This window comes from Ursus maritimus, unplaced genomic scaffold (assembly GCF_017311325.1).
Source record: "Ursus maritimus isolate PB19 unplaced genomic scaffold, ASM1731132v1 scaffold_20, whole genome shotgun sequence".
Classification (NCBI taxonomy): domain Eukaryota; kingdom Metazoa; phylum Chordata; class Mammalia; order Carnivora; family Ursidae; genus Ursus; species Ursus maritimus.
Window position 1 is genome coordinate 15,392,073 of NW_024424453.1, and position 18,358 is coordinate 15,410,430.

Consider the following 18,358-nt stretch of genomic DNA (forward strand, 5'->3'; position numbering starts at 1 on the left):
GGCACTGTCATGGGGCACCTCCTTGAGGACCAGCCCTAATTTGGACCAATTCCCAAAGCCCTGGTCCTTTCCAATTTCAATTTTCCCCCCGTTTTCTGCTGACCCACAGCTGAGGATCCAGCATGCCTTTTGGTGAACCCTCCCACCCCAGCCCACCTTGTGACAGATGAGGACAGGAGGGGGCAATTGCTATTGAGGACCATGCAATTCCTGAGCCTTGATATATCAGCTGCTGAAGTCAGGAATCCTTACTTTCACTCTCCTCCAACCTTCAGACTCACTGTGGCAGGCTCCTCCTTTTTAAGTGACTTATCTTTATATCCTTAGCATTTCATATGTCAGCCCAATATCCCTGCTATATAGATGGAATTTCTTTCTTTATATTTCCTTGTTCCCTGCCTTATTCCAGAAAGGATGTAAGAGAGGGTCTCAAGTAGATGCATGTATAAATGCAAAACAATGAGATAAATAAAATTAAAAAAATAAGTGGACAAGGAGAGCAGGGCAAAAGGAAACTGAGAGTTTGGGAAGGTCAGATAAAATCAAAAGTAAGGCTGGTACACAATACATGTGCTGTAAGGCCGTGCACATTCACTGGTGACAGGGAGAGAGTAGGCAAAACAATGCAATCCAGGATCACTGCTCTTGGCCGGATTGACACTGGTACAGATTTTAGAATATTTAATGTAGCATTTTAAAATCATGTTCTAAGTAAAATCAGTTCCATTGAATTTGTGACTGTGGTTTGTGATTCAGTAAGTTTGGGAAGAGGGTTAGCAAAGGAATTACATTTCTTTACTGATTTTTGTTACTATGGTAAGTCTCTAGGAAGGGAGTAGGGTTACAGTCATTTCTAGATTTTTTTAAGCACAAGGATCATTCTTTTGGAAACTTAGAGAACCACTGGACTCTGAAGAGACTTTGGGAAAGGGAGTGTTGGTGGACAAGAAATGCTTTCCTCAAGAGTTATTTTAAAAGAAATGATCAGTAATCTTAAGTATATAAAAATTAATAAAAGTATCCACATGGGAAAAATATTATAGAAAAAGTTGAGGGAAAATGACAAACTGAGAAAGGATGGCAGACAAAACAAAAAGCTAATTTCCTTAATATATAAAAAGTTAGGACTAATCAATTTATATGGTTACAAACCCACTAGAAAAATGGGTGAAATGCATGAACAGGTAATAAGAAAAAATACTTTATAAACATGTGAAAACTATCCCACTCACAAATGGAAAAACACAAATTCAATAAAAAAAAAAAAAAAAAAAAAGGAAACCAAAATTGAGCTGCTGCTTTTTTACTTACCAGTGTGGTGAAACCTCAGGAGTTTGTTACTGTGTTGCATTGGTCAGTGTGTGGGGACACAGGAAGTCTCCTTTGTTGGTGGGAAGAGAAATTGCTGCAAACACTTGGAGGGCCAATTTGGCAACCTCAGTCACACACAGTCAAAATATAGCTAAACTCTGACCACATTTTAGCACCTCCACTCCTGCCATCAAGGTCTGCGCCACCACGTCTCTCACCTGGAGTGCTGCAATGGCCTCCTGCTTCACTCTCACTCCTTGAAGTCTCTTCTCAACACACCTTCAGAGTAAAGATTTTAAAACAGAAGCCAGATTATGTCACATCTTGCTCAAATCCTTCCATTGGTATCCCATTTTATTAACAGCAAAAGCCAAAATTCCCATAATGGGCTATAGGGCCCTACATAACGTGGCTCCAGAATCCCTTTGATCTTATGTCTTATTCTGTCCTTCTTGCTTCCTCTGCTCCAGCCACACTGACCTATTTGCTTTTTCTTGAACATGTCAGTGATCCTTCCATTCTAGAGTCTTTTCATGGCATGTTCCCTCTGCCTGGAATAGTTTTTCCTACTATATGCAAGGCCAAATCCCTCACCTCCTTCAGGTCTTTGCTGAAATAGCACCTTCTCAATGAGACCTTCACTGACCCCTCAATTTAAAATTGCAACCTCCTGATCCCATTCCCTCTTGCTCTTCTTATTTCTGTAGATGTTACCGTCTTCTAATGTACTATATGACTACCTTATTTATTGTGGTTTCCAAATATTTATTGAATATTTTTTGAATTTACTGAATACCATCTGATCCATCAATTCTACTTCTAGGAATTAATTCTATGACACACTTCTGTGCACAAAGCAATATAAACACTGACAGTCATTGAATGTAGTTTTTTGTAGCAAAAGACTGAGCATTTCTCCCAAGAGACTGAACACTTCCTCAAAGGGGTTATTGAAGAGATTAGATAAAGTGTCAAACCAGAGAGGTTGAAGTTTGTGTTCCACCACCCCTTCAAAGGTGGGGGTTGCTGTTGAAGAACAGATCAATTACAGTCAAGACAAACCACCCCTCTGAGTAAGAACTTGGAATATGTACATGTATGTGGTGGTGTACTTTTCCTATTTCTCCCAAATTGGTGAATAAGGCTCAAAGTTGAGAACAAAAAGGTGTTCAGGTCCCACATGCTAAAGAGAGCTGCCCACAATTATGATCAGACACTTCCATTTGGGCTTACCGAGAGGTGCTGAATGAGTACTGTCACCTCAACTGTCACCTCTCTCCCACATGCTTATGTAAAAAGATTAAGGAATAAGTCCAGAGGTTAAGGTGCTTTCTCCCAAGATAGAATGAAGGGGCTTCAGAAGACTTAGTCACAGGGATGGGGGCTGCTGGAAGAAGGTGCTGAGGGTGGCTGACATTTCCTCTCCTGGCTGGATGCAATTCCATGTGGAGGGTCATTGTGGTGTTATCATTGGAATTGAGTTTACCTCTCGAGAGAGCTTAACAGGTGCTCTGGTGGTTTGGAGGTAATCTGAACCCAGAGACTACTTATCTGGAGATTCCTGCAAGGAGCCTTGCAGGGGCCATCTATTGCAGAGCAGTGAGACGGGATGGGGGGAGTTTGCTTGGGAAAAGGAAGTAGGCAGCCCCCACTTGCAGCTCTCCATGTCCTTTGGAAAAATGGAAGATGAAATTACAGGGTACTGGATCTTCTTGTAAAAGAGCATAAAGGAGAGAATGGAGATACAAGCCATGACGTTGTCCAGGCAACCTCTGGTCTAAGTGGATGTACAGGATTTGGAGACTGTATCAGTTTCCTATGGCTGCCATAATAAAATAAAAGATTGGGAGGCTTAAACAACAGAAATTTATTTTTCCTTATAGTTATGAAGGCTAGAAATCCAAGATCAAGGTGTCAGCAACTTTGGTTTCTTCTGAGGCCTCTCTCCTTGGCTTGCAGATGGCTGCCTTTTTGTTGCGTCCTCATGTGGTCTTTTCTATGTATGTCTGCAGTCATGATATCTCTTTCTGTGCTTAAATTTCTTTTTCTTAAAGGGACACCAGTCAGATTGGATTAAGGTCCACCCTAACAGCTTCATTTTAACTTAATCACCTCTTTAAAGACTCTATCTCCAGTCACATTCTGAGATATTGGAATTTTGTAATTCAAGAAATGAATTTAGTGGGACACAATTCAGTTCATAACAGGGGCCTAGGTTTTTTATTGAGACTGAAAGGAGACACAGATGCCACTTTCTGAGGTGGCTCTCAACAACCGAGGAAGGCATGGAGAAGCTGGACACCATTCCAAGAAAATCATCCCACCCCCGGAAAGACCTCCTTATCTTCAGAGGCTACTAGGAGCAGGTGGAGCTAGATGGAGCCAGAGCAAGACTAGGGGAGACTCCCAAGGACCCACAGGCTGCCAGTGATCTAAGAAGGTCTCTGCTTCCAGTCCTTCCCCTAATCTAAAATGCCTGATCCAGAAAAGGAACCAGGCCCCCTCCTTCTCCCACCACACAATGAAAGAGCATCTTCCCCAACTCCAAGTCCTTTGAGGCAAATGCCAAGTCTTCATTGGGGAGAAGTGAGGAGATGAGATTAAAACTGGATATGAGATGGGAATTTTAAACAAATTAAAATGAAATTTAACTGACAATAGCAAGAAAGTTCTAGGATTGGCTGAATAAGTCAAGTAGGCAAGAAAGGAGATTCTTCGGAGCTCAGCTGAATGTCGTGCTTGAGAAAATAATGCTATCACAATTTAAACTCTACCCACTTGATATTTCTCAATAAACTGGATTGCTATCTCTCTATATAAACAAAGGAGCGTGTCTTGAAAAACACAACAAACTGTTTTTGTTTTTAGTAGTTATCTCGGAAAGGGGAGCTCACGATGAAGGCCAGTATGAGAAGAAAATGTACTTTTTCACTCTATACCCTTTTGAACTTTTAAAATAAATATCATGTGCATATATTATTTTAAAAAATTCAAACAATTAAAAACTAGAGTAGTGAAAATTGTACAGTACTAATGAAAAGAAGACTGAGTTCAGAAATAGCCCTGAAAGATACATGCTAATTCTGTATGTGTTAAAGGAGTTTCTTAGCAGTGAGAACAATAGTTGTTGTAGGGTGAACCAGGGAAGCTCATAATAGAAAGAAGGTGAGGCATGCTGGGCCGGAGGAGAAAACCTATTCTACGCATTTGGAACATGGTCTGAAGAAGATGGAGGGGAAGAGACTCGGGCCAGAGCTTGAGTGTTGGAAACCAATGTGAACGCTGCTGCTGGCTTGAAGGGAGATAAATGTTGTGACAGATGCCTGCAAAGCTTTTGGCAAGGAATGGGGTTCCATTTGGTATGATGCATTTCAAGGTTAAGCTCCTTTGTGTCACGTAGATGTGGCATGTTTTTGGCTCCAGGCTGAACCTTGGGGTTTGGGATTTATATAATTGTGAAAGGCATTAAGTCAAGAGGCAAGGCACAATGATTTGGTGAGTGACATTTGCTCTAATTCCTCACACATACATTGAAGCAACAGAAATCACCCCCAAAATATCAGGAAGGGATTCCAGCAAAATAGGAACTAAAGAGAGAGAGGTCATTTAGGTAGAAACATGTATTAAGTTTATGCATGTATCATTCATTTTCCCATACGTGATTAATTCTTGGTTGTGCTGAGTAAATAAAAATTGTAAAATCATCTCAAAAATTGGCTTGAGAGTGGGATGATAACCCTATCATTTTCCTGGAACTGACTTGGGCCGGGCAGGAGCTCTGATGAAGTGAGGTGCAAAACTGGATGCTGGACTGATGCAAGAGATGTAAGTCACCCATGCTCATGCCTGCCATAGTTCCTTCTCTGCTATTTGACAACACGAAAGGAGGTAGACTGGTAAAACGGTAGTATAAATAGTAAAAGCTGTGTGTGTCTGCCTTATTATAGAAGGAGTCTTTGCTGTTGAGGAGCACACTCCAAGGAGTTCCCTGGAGCTTACAGAATACAGTGGCTTTAAATTTGATGCTTGTTATTTACTGAAGCCACTGGCTCTGATGGTGTCAGGCCACTTATGTTGCAAAGAGCGTCTCCTCAAGGAAGCACTCATAGTCCAACCCCTCTTGGCTCATAAACACTCTCTCTCTATTGAATTTTAAAATGGAAAATGTTTTTGTTTATTTAAGGCCTGGGTGGTGTGAGATGTCAGGAAGCTGATTGGGAAGTAGAGGTGCTCTCTCTCATCAGAAGGACCTGAATGAGGAAGGATGTCATTAGGCGGAAGCTGTTGTAGACCTCTTGCCACCCTGTGGGTAGTGGTGGTGAAGCCTGTCCAGAACGTAGTAGCAATATAGAGTAGGCATGGAGACTAGGACCTAGGGAAAGTTTTTGAGATTTCTAATTTAGTTATGCCTGAAATCAAGCCTGCAAGTTGATATTTTCAGGAATGTGGGTTAATATGTTCCACCCTCTCCACCTAAACCTTTATTTTGCTCCAGCTATTTGTTGTGAGGGTTTCTGTCCCATGCAACAGAAGGATTTTTATCTGTTACTGTAAAGTACTATGAAGAGATTACAACAAAAAATTGAGATGTAGGAAGAAATTAAAAGAAACAATGTTACCTAAATATGACAAATTGCAATAAAGACAAAAGGTTAGGAGCTAAAATTATAGATGAATAGGTGGTTTAAAATAAAGACATAAACAATCAATGATTAAAAATGTATCAATAACTCTCTCTAAAAAAAGGGGTGGCTCAGTTGGTTAAATGTCTCTTTTTTTTTTTTAAAAGATTTTATTTATTTATTTGACACAGAGAGAGACAGCCAGCAAGAGAGGGAACACAAGCAGGGGGAGTGGGAGAGGAAGAAGCAGGCTCCCAGCAGAGGAGCCTGATGCGGGGCTCGATCCTAGAATGCCGGGATCACGCCCTGAGCCGAAGGCAGACGCTTAACGACTGAGCCACCCAGGCGCCCCTCTAAATGTCTAACTCTTGATTTCAGCTCAGGTCATGATCTCAGGGTCATGGGATTAAGCCCCATGTCGGGCTCTGGGCTCAGTGGGGTTTGCTTGAGAGTCTCTCTCTCCTCCCTCTGCCCCTTCCTGCCTCAAGCTTGTGCATGCTCTCTCTCTAATAAAAAAATAACAATAAAAGAGAGAAAAGATGAACATAAAAGACTAAAACCTATGATTTAAAAGTTTAGACTATCAAAGTAAAGGAGATTAAAGATGAAGAAAAGAAATAAAAAATTAAAAAGAAATACAAAAAAAAAAAGAAAAAAGACAAAAAAAATTAAAGATTAGACAAAGAAAGACAGGAAGAAAAAACAAAAAACAAAGCTCAGTCCAAAGTAAATCGGCGAGAGTCCACACAAAGTTCAAGGTGGTCGTTGAAAAAATTGTTGATGGGATGTCTTCCATGGGGCAAAGAGCCAAGAAAGCAGAAAGCTCTTAGCTTGAGCAGTTACCTGTAAATACACAAGGATGTCTGCTAATTACTGACACAGAGCAAAACAGTGGCGGGCGGGGGCGGGGGGTGGGGGGGAACCTAGCCTTCTCATCCTTGGGAAACTTGAAAAGTGTTACTCATCTCCCTCCACCAGCACACACACAATAGGTACCTGTCCAATTCTTTATTGTCTGAAAATTTGGCATATTATGCATACAGCCCATAGAGCCTAGTTATAGTCAATTAGACAACTGGCAGGAAAAGCATAGAGTCACTGGATTCCTTTTTTCAAACGATTTCCTTTTAAAGAAGAAATACATGGAGACTATGACAGCAATAAAATAGCTATAATCACTAAACATCAATAAAACTATGATTCCATTTGAGTTTACATGAGATGGTGGAGTTTAGCTTTGTGTTCAACAGTCTTTCTGTTCTTGAAGTACTAGAACAAGCAAGCAATTCTATATCCAATTAAAAAAATCTTTACAGTATTTTTAGATAACCAACATTTTTCAGTTGAGATTCAAATAAAAAAGAATTTAGTTCAAATTGAAAAAATTGGGAAAGATATTGGTATGGATGACCTTGCTAACCTCTTAGCAAAATTAGAAATAGTGAAAAGTCAATTCTTATATCCCTGAAAACTCAGGAGACAAAAACCCAACTTGATGTTGAGACTTTAGAACAATATGCAATATGAAATTTCATCAGTTTCTCCCTTTTTGTATGTATGTAATCTAGAATGTTGAGAAAACATGTTCATTCACAAAGGCTATCTTTTCTTTACTTGCCTGTACTACAGAATTTACCCTGTTACAGTCAGTGTCAGTATTTTTCTGTTGCTTAAAGTGTTTCCTGAAATATTTTAACTACAGTTTCATATATTTTATGAAATTTACTTAGAATACCTGTGATAGTTAATTTTTTGTGTGTCAGTTTGGTTAGATCATGGTACTCAGGTATTTGGCCAAACATTTGTGGATGTTGCTGTAAAGGTATTTTTTAGACAAGATAAATGTTTAAATTAGTAGACTTTGAGTAAAGCAGACAGCTCTCCATGATGTTGGTAGGCCTCATTCAATGAGTTGAAGGTCTTAAGAAAAAAGACTGACCTCTCTGAAGAAGATGGAATTTTGCCAGCAGACTGCATTTGAACCCAAACTACAACATTAATTCTTCCCTGGATATTCAGCCTGCCTGCCTACTCTCGAGATTTTGGACTTGCCAGCCTCAATAATTACGTGAACCAATTCCTTAAAGTAAATCTCCTCATAGACACACACATTCTACTTATTCTGTTTCTCTGGAGAACCCTAACCAACACAATAACCAAATTCTTTGAACAGCAGAGAATTGAAGGAAATTTATTATTTTTTTTTTGCAATGGAAAATGTACTTGGCTCAGAAAAAATATCAATTCTGATCAATAGAGTACAATATCCAAGTGTTGTCTACAGCATCTCAGAGGAATGTAAATATCTTACCTCTTTCCTCCATTAAAAATTTCTTAAATGAAACACACTGGATTGACAGCTTTAATTATTATGGGATTTTCATAGGTTGCTAATCTCTGGGATTCACAAAAACGAGGTCACATCTAGTCTTCCGAACCCAGCAGTCCCCCATACCAAGAACTTCATATAGAAAAGAACTTCATATAGAAGTTCTACCAAGAACTTCATATAGAAAAAATACATAATGTTTTTTTCTGATAACTGCAGGCACTTATTTAATAACATAAATAATTATTTAAAAAATTTTCTTGACATGCATTAATTTTCGGTATCTTCTATACTACTAATTCTGAAAAGATAATTATATAGAAGAAAATTTTGTTTGTTCTCTAAATATTAAAAAGTTTTTTTTTAAAGGAAATTAGCGAGTCAATCCTAAACTTTATTTAAAGAGTAATAGGACAGGAATAGCTAAAACAATTTAAGAATATGGACTGGGGAATATCTTTAGCATATATCAAGACTTTTTAATAAAGCTGCAGTAATTAATGTGGTATGGTAATTAACATTGAAATAAACCAACAGACAATACAACAGGATACAGAGCCAGAAATATTGTCATGTGTATATAGATGTTTGGTAAATGAAAGAGCTGACATTATAAAGCAGTAGGATAGACCCACAAAGCTCAAATCATAAAAGAAAAGATTTTTACCTGATAAATTTGGTATATAAGTTTTACATGGCAGAAGATTTCATTAGCGAGGTGAAAAGAAAAGCCACAGACCAAGAGAAATTATTTTCAAAGCATATAACTGAAGAAGAATTGATACTCTGAATATGCAGAAAATTTTCTATAAATCAGTAAGAAAAAGAAAGCTTACTTGGAAAATCGTCAGGAGATGTGAACAAGAGATTAATAGAATTAGAACCTGAGTGGCCAATAAGCATATGAAAAAATGCTCAAACTCACATAATCAGGAAACTGAAAATTTAAAAATGAGGTTACTCAGAACGAACACTTCATACTCATTAAAAGTCTGAAAATATTCCATCAGAAAGGATGAATACCTACCATTTGCATCGATATGGATGGAACTGGAGGGTATTATGCTAAGTGAAGTCAGTCAAGCAGAGAAAGACAATTATCATATGGTTTCACTCATATGTGGAATATAAGGAATAGGGCAGAGGACCATAGGGGAAGGGAGGGAAAACTGAATGGGAAATCATCAAAGAGGGAGACAAACCATGGAAATCTCTGGACTGTGGGAAACAAACGGAGGGTTGTGGAAAGGGAGGTGGGTGGGGGATGGGGTAATTGGGTGATGGGCATTAAGGAGCGCATGTGATCTGATGAGCACTGAGTGTTTTTTGCAACTAATGAATCATTGAACATTACATCAAAAACTAATGATGTACTGTATGTTGGCTAATTAAAAAAAACTTAATAAAAAAAGTCTCAAAATATTAAGTATTATTGAAGATGAGGGGAAATAGAAACCTACACCCTTCTGCTGGCAGCATAACTTGGTATATTACAGTGACAGCAACTTCACTACATTTAGTATAGCTGAAGATTCCTATACTCTTACATATATGCCCTAGAGAATGTTTACAAATATGCATAATGAGACACACAAAAATGCTTTTTGGAGTATTACTTCTAATAGCTAAAATGTACATACAACATATTAATAGAGGAGTGGATAAAAATTGTGGTATATTGAATATACATAGCAGTTAACATGAACAAACTGTTGTGTCAATTTGAATAAATATAGAAAACATGGTACTAAACGAAAAAACAAGTTGCAGAAGAATTCACAGGCTAGACTAGTATTGAAGTAAATCTTTTAACAACATCCCACATTCTTATATATTACTTTGGGACAAATACATACATGGTACAAGTATAAAAATGTGGACAGAAACAACAGACAACATATGTGGAGCAGATGAATAAGAAAGATGAAGAATCTGGGGAGGTTGCAAGGAGTTTTAAATATGTCTATCATGTCTTTTTACTTAAAACACGTGGGGTGAGGACAGGCTAGAAGTGGCAGAGGGAGGAAGGCTTGTTGGAAGCTTCACTGTTGTAGAGGAGTGGTTGCTCCATTGTCTGGTTGGCAGTGCCTTTCTCAATTTGAGCCAGGGCAGACAGTGGGGAGGGGCAAAGCATCTTTCCACCTTCTTTTCAGCCATCAGGTTTTCTGCAATCCAGTGCCAACACGTTCATGGATCACCAATTATATTTCTCGATCCAATTCTAAGGGCTTTACAAATAGTGGCCATTTCTCCAGATTTTGGCAATTAAATGCCAGTTCTAGTTTTCATTGCCGTGAGTTCTCATCACTTATTGGCGGGCTTTTTAAGCATCTGTATTAGTCAAAGTAGGCTAGACTATACTGTAATAAGTAAAAATGCAAATCACAGTGGCTTAAACTAGCCCATGTTTCATTCTAGCTCCTGCAGCATCCAATGTAGATATTCCTGGTCAGGAGGCTTTTCTGGGTGGTTTTCCAAGCAGAGTACTCATGGATCTAGGCTTCTTATATTGTACAGCTCTGCCACTATCGCCATAAGGATGGAGGAGAAAGATGGTGCTAGATTGTTAAGGATGGTCAGTCAACAGCTAGTTCCTTTTTTTTTTTTTTTAAAGATTTTATTTATTTATTTATTTGACAGAGAGACAGCCAGAGAGAGAGGGAACACAAGCAGGCAGAGTGGGAGAGGAAGAAGCAGGCTCAGTGAAGGAGCCTGATGCGGGGCTCGATCCCATAACGCCAGGATCACGCCCTGAGCTGAAGGCAGACGCTTAACGACTGAGCAACCCAGGCGCCCCAACAGCCAGTTCTGAATGTGGTATACTTCACTATTGGCCAATACCACCAGCCAGAACTCAGTCACACAGTCCTATCTAGCCACAAGCGGTCCAGGGAATGTAGCTTTCTCTGAGCCCAAGAGGAAAATTAATGAGTTTGGTGAATTTATAGTATTGCCCAGCCACCACATTTTATTGAGAACATGACTCTGAGACAGAATTTAAAACCATCATGTTTTGTTTTTTAAATTTTTACTTTTAATTATTTACTCAGTTATCATCAATCTGGTAGATAAGCCTCTGCAAACTCACTACCCTAAATATGAACAAGGACCTTGACAAAATCCTACAACTAACTAAATGCTTTTCCCCACCTTTATTCCCTGACTCTCTACACAAGATTACCATCATCCTGAAACTGTACTGATTGTTCCATTGTTTTTCTTTCTTTAAAAACATCAATCATTGTCTTGAGATAATTTGAGATTCACACACAGTTGTAAGTAATAACACAGAGAGATCCTTTGTGCCCTTTACCCAGATCCTCCCAGGGGCAACATCTTAAAAAACTACAACATTATAACCAGGATGTTAACATTGATACAGTCAAGATATAAAATATTTCCATCAGGAATAAGATCGGTTAAATGTTGCACTTTTGTAGTCACATCAACTTCCCTCCTTAGCCCTGGTAGCCCCTAGATTGTTCTCACTTTTATAATTTTGTCATTTCAAGAATGTTATACAAATGGAAACACTTCATTTTGGGCTTGGGTTTTTTTGCTTTTTTGTTTTTTGTTTCCGTCTCCCAGCATAATTCTCTGGAAACTCATCCAGATTGTTGCATGTACCAATAGTTCGTTCCTTTTAATTGCTCAGTAGTATTTCATGGAATGGATTTACTGCAGTTGTTTAACCATTTACCCAACAAATGGTAACTGGATTGTTTTTAGTTTTGAGCTACACAAATAAAGTTCCTATGAATATTTGTGTACAGCTTTTTTTTTTTTTTTTTTTAACATAAACCTTCATTTCTCTGGGATAAATGCCCAGGAGTGCAATTGGTGAAGTTCATGTTTTAGTTATGATAGTTCCCTCATCTTCCCACATAAGCTCCAGAATAGCTTTGTCTACATCTACAAAACATCTTACTGGGATTTTGGTAGAAACTGTGTTAAACTTGTACATCAATCTGGGGGGAACTGACAGCTTTGCTATGTTAAGTCTACTAATCCATGAACATGGTGTGACTCTCCTTTTATTTAAATCTTTACTCCATTAGGGTTTTGTAGTTTGTAGTACAGTCCTGTACATGTGTTATTAGATTTACACCTGTTTTGTGCAGTTTTTAATGATATATTTTTAATTTCAGTGTCCACATGTGTTTATTGCTAGTGTATAGCAATTTAACTGATATTTCTGTTTATCTTGTATCCTGCAACCTTACTGAATTCACTTATTAGTCCTAGGAGGTTTTTTTGGAAATTCCTTGGGATATTCTATGTAGAAAATCATGTCCTCTGCAATAGGGACACTTTCTATCTTCCTTTCTGATCTGTACGCTATCATTTCATTTCTCACATTATTGCACTAGCTAGACCTTCCAGGACTATGTGGAATAAGAGTGGTGAGATTGGATACCCTTGTCTTGTTCCTAGTCTTAAGGGGAAAGCATCAGCCTTTCACCATAAATAGAATATTAGCTGTAGGAAGGCTTTTTTTTTTTTTTAATAAAGATGATCTTTATCAGATTGAGGGAGTCTCCCCCTCTCCTTATTTTTTCTGAGATCTTTTGTAATGAATGAGTATTGAATTGTCAAATGTCTTCTCTGTATCTATTGATATAATCCCAGGATTTTTCTTCTGGGAATTTTAAGGCTCCACTTGGTCATGGAATAAAATTTTTTTTAATATACTGTTGAATTCTATTTTATTAAGGATTTTTGCATCTATGTTCATCAGGGATGTTGGCCTGTGGATTTCTTTTTTTTGTAATGTCTGTGGCTTTATCAGGCTAATAACTGGCTTCATAAATGAATTGGAAAGTATCCTTTCCCTTTCTATTCTATGCTTTCTTATTAGAAGAGATTTTGTAGACTTGGCATCTAAAGGTCTGTTATTTTATTTTATTTTTTTGGTCTACTTTTTTCCTATTGTTTAGGTTGGTTAATTTCTACTTATTTTATTCTATTTTTTATTTCTTCATCCATTTTGCTATTGATCCCAACCACTGAGGTTTTTATTTTGTTAAAAATTTTTTTTTGAGTTCTAAAATTTCCATTGGTTTTTTATTACCTTCTTTGTTGATACTATTTTTTTCCACTGAGACTTTTTATTTTTTCATGTGTTTCAAAAGTGCTCATAATTGTGCACATGCATTTTATATTATGGCTACTTTAAAATGTTTATCAAATAATACTAACATTACTTCCATCTCTGTCTTTTCAACTAACTATCTTTTAAATTCAGTTTTAGATCTTTACTGTTTTTGGTCTGATGAGTGATATTTCAAATAAAACCTGGACATTTCCGATATTACATTATGAGATTCTGGATTTTTTTAAACCTTCTGTTCTTTTTGGCTTCCTCTGACACCTCTCTGGTCAAATAAGGGAGGGTCCTGCCTTCTATGTAGGTGCAGACGTCCAGGTTCCCTACCTGGTCTTTGCTGATACCTGAGGGTGGGATTCCTCATTACTGCTAGGCAGGATTGGGAGTTCTGGCTCCTTACTAGGCCTCCAGTGATACTTTCCTGGCAGAGAGGGGCACGCATACCTCATTACTGCTCCTCATGTGGTCTCCATTGTACCCATGTCAGCCTTGTAACTACTGGGTGGTGAGGAAGGTCCTGAATCTCCCCAGGGCTTCCTCTCACACCACCACAGTGGAGAGGAAAGAGTACCCTGTTACTCTCAGGTTGGAGGGAAAATCCAGGTTCCCCATCTTGTCTCCCCTGAACCCATGGGGAACCTCAATACAGCATGGTGCAGATGAAAGTCCTGGCTCTCTACTCTACCGTCTTTGACACCACTCTGTTGGTGGTTTGGAGTTCTTTATCACCACCTGATGGGATGGGTGGGGGGTGGGAGGATTGTGGGGGTGGGTGGAAGTGTAGGCTCTTCACTTGGTTTTTGCTGGCATGGTTGGGCCTCAGTTTTTTGTGGTGTTTTTCTGGAATACAGCAGTTTTTGCCTACAAGTTTTCGGTCTTGCTAGGCTGTCCCTTTCCTGGTTCATTGGCTAGGGAGAGTAGGCTTTTGTTGGGGCTTTTGTCCTCTGTGTCCATTGGTGTTTCTATGTTGCTGGCTTCTCCAGCTTTATATGTGGTATAAATAAGGCAAAAAGAAAACCCAGAAAACTCACCAGCATATCCTTCGGTGGGTCTCAACATATCCCTAGATGGTCTATTTTTTCTCTTCACTTTTCAGGTCTTCTAATGATTGTCTTATTTATTTATTAAATAAATTGAGGTATATTGACATGTAACTTTTTTTTAGTTTCAGGCTACAACATAATGATTCTCTCTATATATATTGTGAAATGATCTCAATAAGTCTAGTTAACATCTGTCACCATACATAGTTGCAAAACTTTTTTTTTTATGTGAAGACTTTTAAGATCTACTCATTTGGCAACTTTAAAATATGCAATACTGTATTATTAACTATAGTCACCATGTTGTACACCATGCTATCCAAGCTTATCTCAGCAACCTGCACTTGAACCGCTATGGTGAGAAATTTTGTTTTTTAAGTTTCAATCTATGAAGATCTATCTACCTATCTATTTATTTATTTAAATTTTAATTCCAGTGTAGCTAACATACCACTTTCTTACACCATACACGAAAATAAACTCAAATGGATTAAGGACCTAAATATGAGACCTGAAACCATAAAAATCTTAGAAGAGAACAGTAATTTCTCAGACATTGGCTATAGCAACATCTTTCTAGATATGTCTCCTGAGGCAAAGGGAAACAAAAGCAAAATTAAACTATTGGGACTACATGAAAATAAAAAGCTTCTGCACAGCCAAGTAAACAACCAACAAAACTAAAAGAAAACCTACTCAATGGGAGAGGATATTTGTAAATGACATATCTGATAAAATATATAAAGAACTTACGCAACTCCACACCCAGAAAACAAATGATGCAATCAAAAGATGGGCGGAAGACATGAACAGACATTGCTCCAAAGAACGCATAGGGATGACCAACTGACACATGAAAAGATGCTCAATGTCACTCATCATCAGGGAAATGCAAATGAAAACCACAATGAGATATCTCTCCATACCTGTTAGAATAAGAACATTTTTGAGATGGAAGGCCAGATACTCTGGGACTCCAATATCCTCCCGGAGAGGAAAGTAGAGGAGTTTTTGCACCAGGCAGTGAAGCGGGGGCGGCAGGAGATCTTTGCGTCTCAGCTCCAGGACGAAGAAACCATGCAAGGCGGCGCTGTTAGTGCTCAGAAAATCAGTTCCCACACGGAGGCACCCCGGGGCAGCAGCCCTGGAGGGCGTGTTTTACGGCTGCTGGTAGGCGATCCCAGATGGGTCCCGTGACCCCAGCGAGGCGCAGCGCGGGAACTTTGCACCGGAAGAGCTTGCGGCCGAGCCAGTCCGTAGGTGCGCACGCAGCGGGTCCCGGAGTGTGTGGATCGCGACTGCCTGTGGGAGAAGCTGGCCCGCCGCTTCCTTCTGTCGGGTGCAGACCAGGACCTGGACGTGGTGCCCTCAGTGGCCTCTGCCACCCCTGCCCGCCGCCGCCGCCGCGTGGGACTCGTGGGGCAGCTGCGTGCGAAGGACCAGCCCCATCTATCCTGCAGGCCTCCCTGCCGCGCGACCCACATATCGTGGACAGACTTGCAAACCGTTCTGATGAGTTCTGTGGCTGATTGTGTTTGCCATTACAGACAAGGGAGCCCAGCTCTGTACGCTGCAGTTGCTTCATCTCGACGCCTCTCGGCCGCGTCTACGCAGTTGTTATCACGTTCGTCCGCCACTGTCCGCCGAAAATGTTTCAGAGATGTCTCCAGGGCCGCTGTTGTAGTAGACCCCGACCTCTGTGAATCATACCTCCATTCTGAAGGAATGGAATACCAGGAATACCATGACATGGCACCTTGTTTACGGAGGTACAGACTTTGAAAAACCTCCGTAGCCTAGAGATTGAGAGGCGCCATGCCTTCTGATTTGCTAATGAACAAGAGCGTCTATCTTTTCGGTTGTCTTGTCAATCTTTAAGCTCTTCGCAGCCAGGAGGAGGTTTTGTCGTCAGCTGACAAGCCTGAGGAGGCCCCTGAATCTGACCTTCGTTCTTAACTTCTGTGTTGTCTCCCCAGTGGGGTACAGTGGTGGCTTCTATGTGAGTTTAGTGACTGGATGAGCTGAAGAAACTAGCAGGCAAAACTGTATCTCTCGGTCTCTGGAAAAAGACGAGTCTTCTTTGGCTGACTGCTTATGTAAGTAGACATGATTGAGTAGGTGAAGAGAGAATTCTATGATAACCTGTAAGAACCAGCAGCTGGAGGTTACTGGGTGCTGCTTTGTTGGCTGGGGTAACCAATACTCCAGGCATATCCTGGGTGTGTGAAATAGGCGAAGGGGGTCGAAAGTACAACCAAAGTTATAAATTAAATAAGTTAGAGGAGGTAATGTGCATGATGTTTGTCTTATATATTATATGCAGGGTTTTTAGTAATACTTAGTGGGAGGAATAAAGAAAAATACATCTGTGCTCCTGGAAGTTGAGCTGCTTTCCTTTTTATATGGATAAATTGTGTTTTTATTTATTTATTTATTTAAGATTTATTTATTTGGTGGGACACCTGGGTGGTTCAGTCAGTTGGGTGCCTGCCTTCTGCTGGGGTCATGATCCTAGGGTTCTGGAATCCAGTCCCATATCCGGCTCCTTGCTCAGCAGGGAGCCTGCTTCTCCCTCTGCCTGCCACTCCCCCTGCTTGTGTGCTGTCTCTCTCTCTCTCTGACAACTAAATAAATAAAATCTTAAAAAAAAAAGATTTATTTATTTGTTTTAGAAGGAGAGGTGCGCACCTGCTTGTGTGCTCCTGCCCATAGGGGGAGGGGGAGAGGGAGAGACTCTTCAAGCCCTCTTCCCTGAGCAAGCAGACAGCTGGGGCTCCGTCTCACATGAGGTCATGACCTCAGCGGAAACCAAGAGTTGGAAGCTTAACCCACCAAGCCACCCAGGCGCCCCTCTTTTTACTTATTCTAATATAGCCTTTATTTATGCTTAACTTTACAAAAAGAGTATCATGTTCAACCTATTCTTTTGGGACTTTTTTTCACATTAATATCATATTGATAGGAGTTATCCTTATGGCAACAAGTCCCCATGTAGTTAATTAGTTCTGCCTGCTATGTATGTATAGCATGGTTCATTCATCCAAGTTTACTGTGGGTAGATATTTGTGATGTTTTCAGGTTTTTGCTCTTGTGAACTGCGCTGATATAAACAGTGTTTTACATGTATCCTGTCCTACATGTGCTAGAGTTTCTTTTGATCTACACCTAGGAGTGGAATGAATTGCTAGGCTACAGGCTATGTAAACTTCAACTATAGAATATAATGCTAAATTCTTTAACAAAGTGGTTGCATTAATTTATATTCCCACTAGCAGTATGTTACAGATACAACAGATCTTTACTGAGCTGAAGTCTGAAAACTCTCCCAAGCAGTAAGCTGCTGGGTGATTGTGGGGCTCCCCTCAAATTTCCTGTCTCTCTGGCATCACTTACTGTCAGTTGTGTAATGATCACTATCTAAAAACTGCTGTTCCATATTTTTTTTTTTTTTTTAGTTGTTTCTGGCAGATGAATCAATCTGGTCCCTGATTCTCTGTCTTGTTTGGAAGTAGGAGTCTTTTAAAATCATTTTAACTCCTATTTTTCTGGTAATAGTTGTCTCTTTTTATTTATAAGATCATTTATGTTTCTTCTCTACTTATCTTGATTATTTATAAGATCACTTATGTTTCTTCTCTACTTATCTTGATTAATTTTACCAAAGTTTATTTATTTTGTTAGTTTTTCCAAATAGCCATATTTTGGCATTTTATCTTTGCTAGTCTTCTCTATTCTTTGTTTTCATTTATCTCTTATCTTGTATTTTCTTTAGTTTTATCCTGTTGTTCCTTTTCTGATCTCTTAAGATGGACAATTAATTCATTAATTTTGAGGCTTTCAATTTTTTCCCTTAATAGTCCTGTTTAAGGCTATAAATTTCCCTCTGATAGCTGCTTTTCTTGCATCACATAAATTTTGACATATAATTTTAAAATTTTTATTTTAT

General features: G+C 39.3%; 1 pseudogene; it reads right to left on the bottom strand.

Moving 5' to 3' along the window:
* Positions 1-15,816: 15,816 nt before the first annotated feature.
* Positions 15,817-16,688, bottom strand: LOC121104219 (annotated as a pseudogene).
* Positions 16,689-18,358: the final 1,670 nt, after the last annotated feature.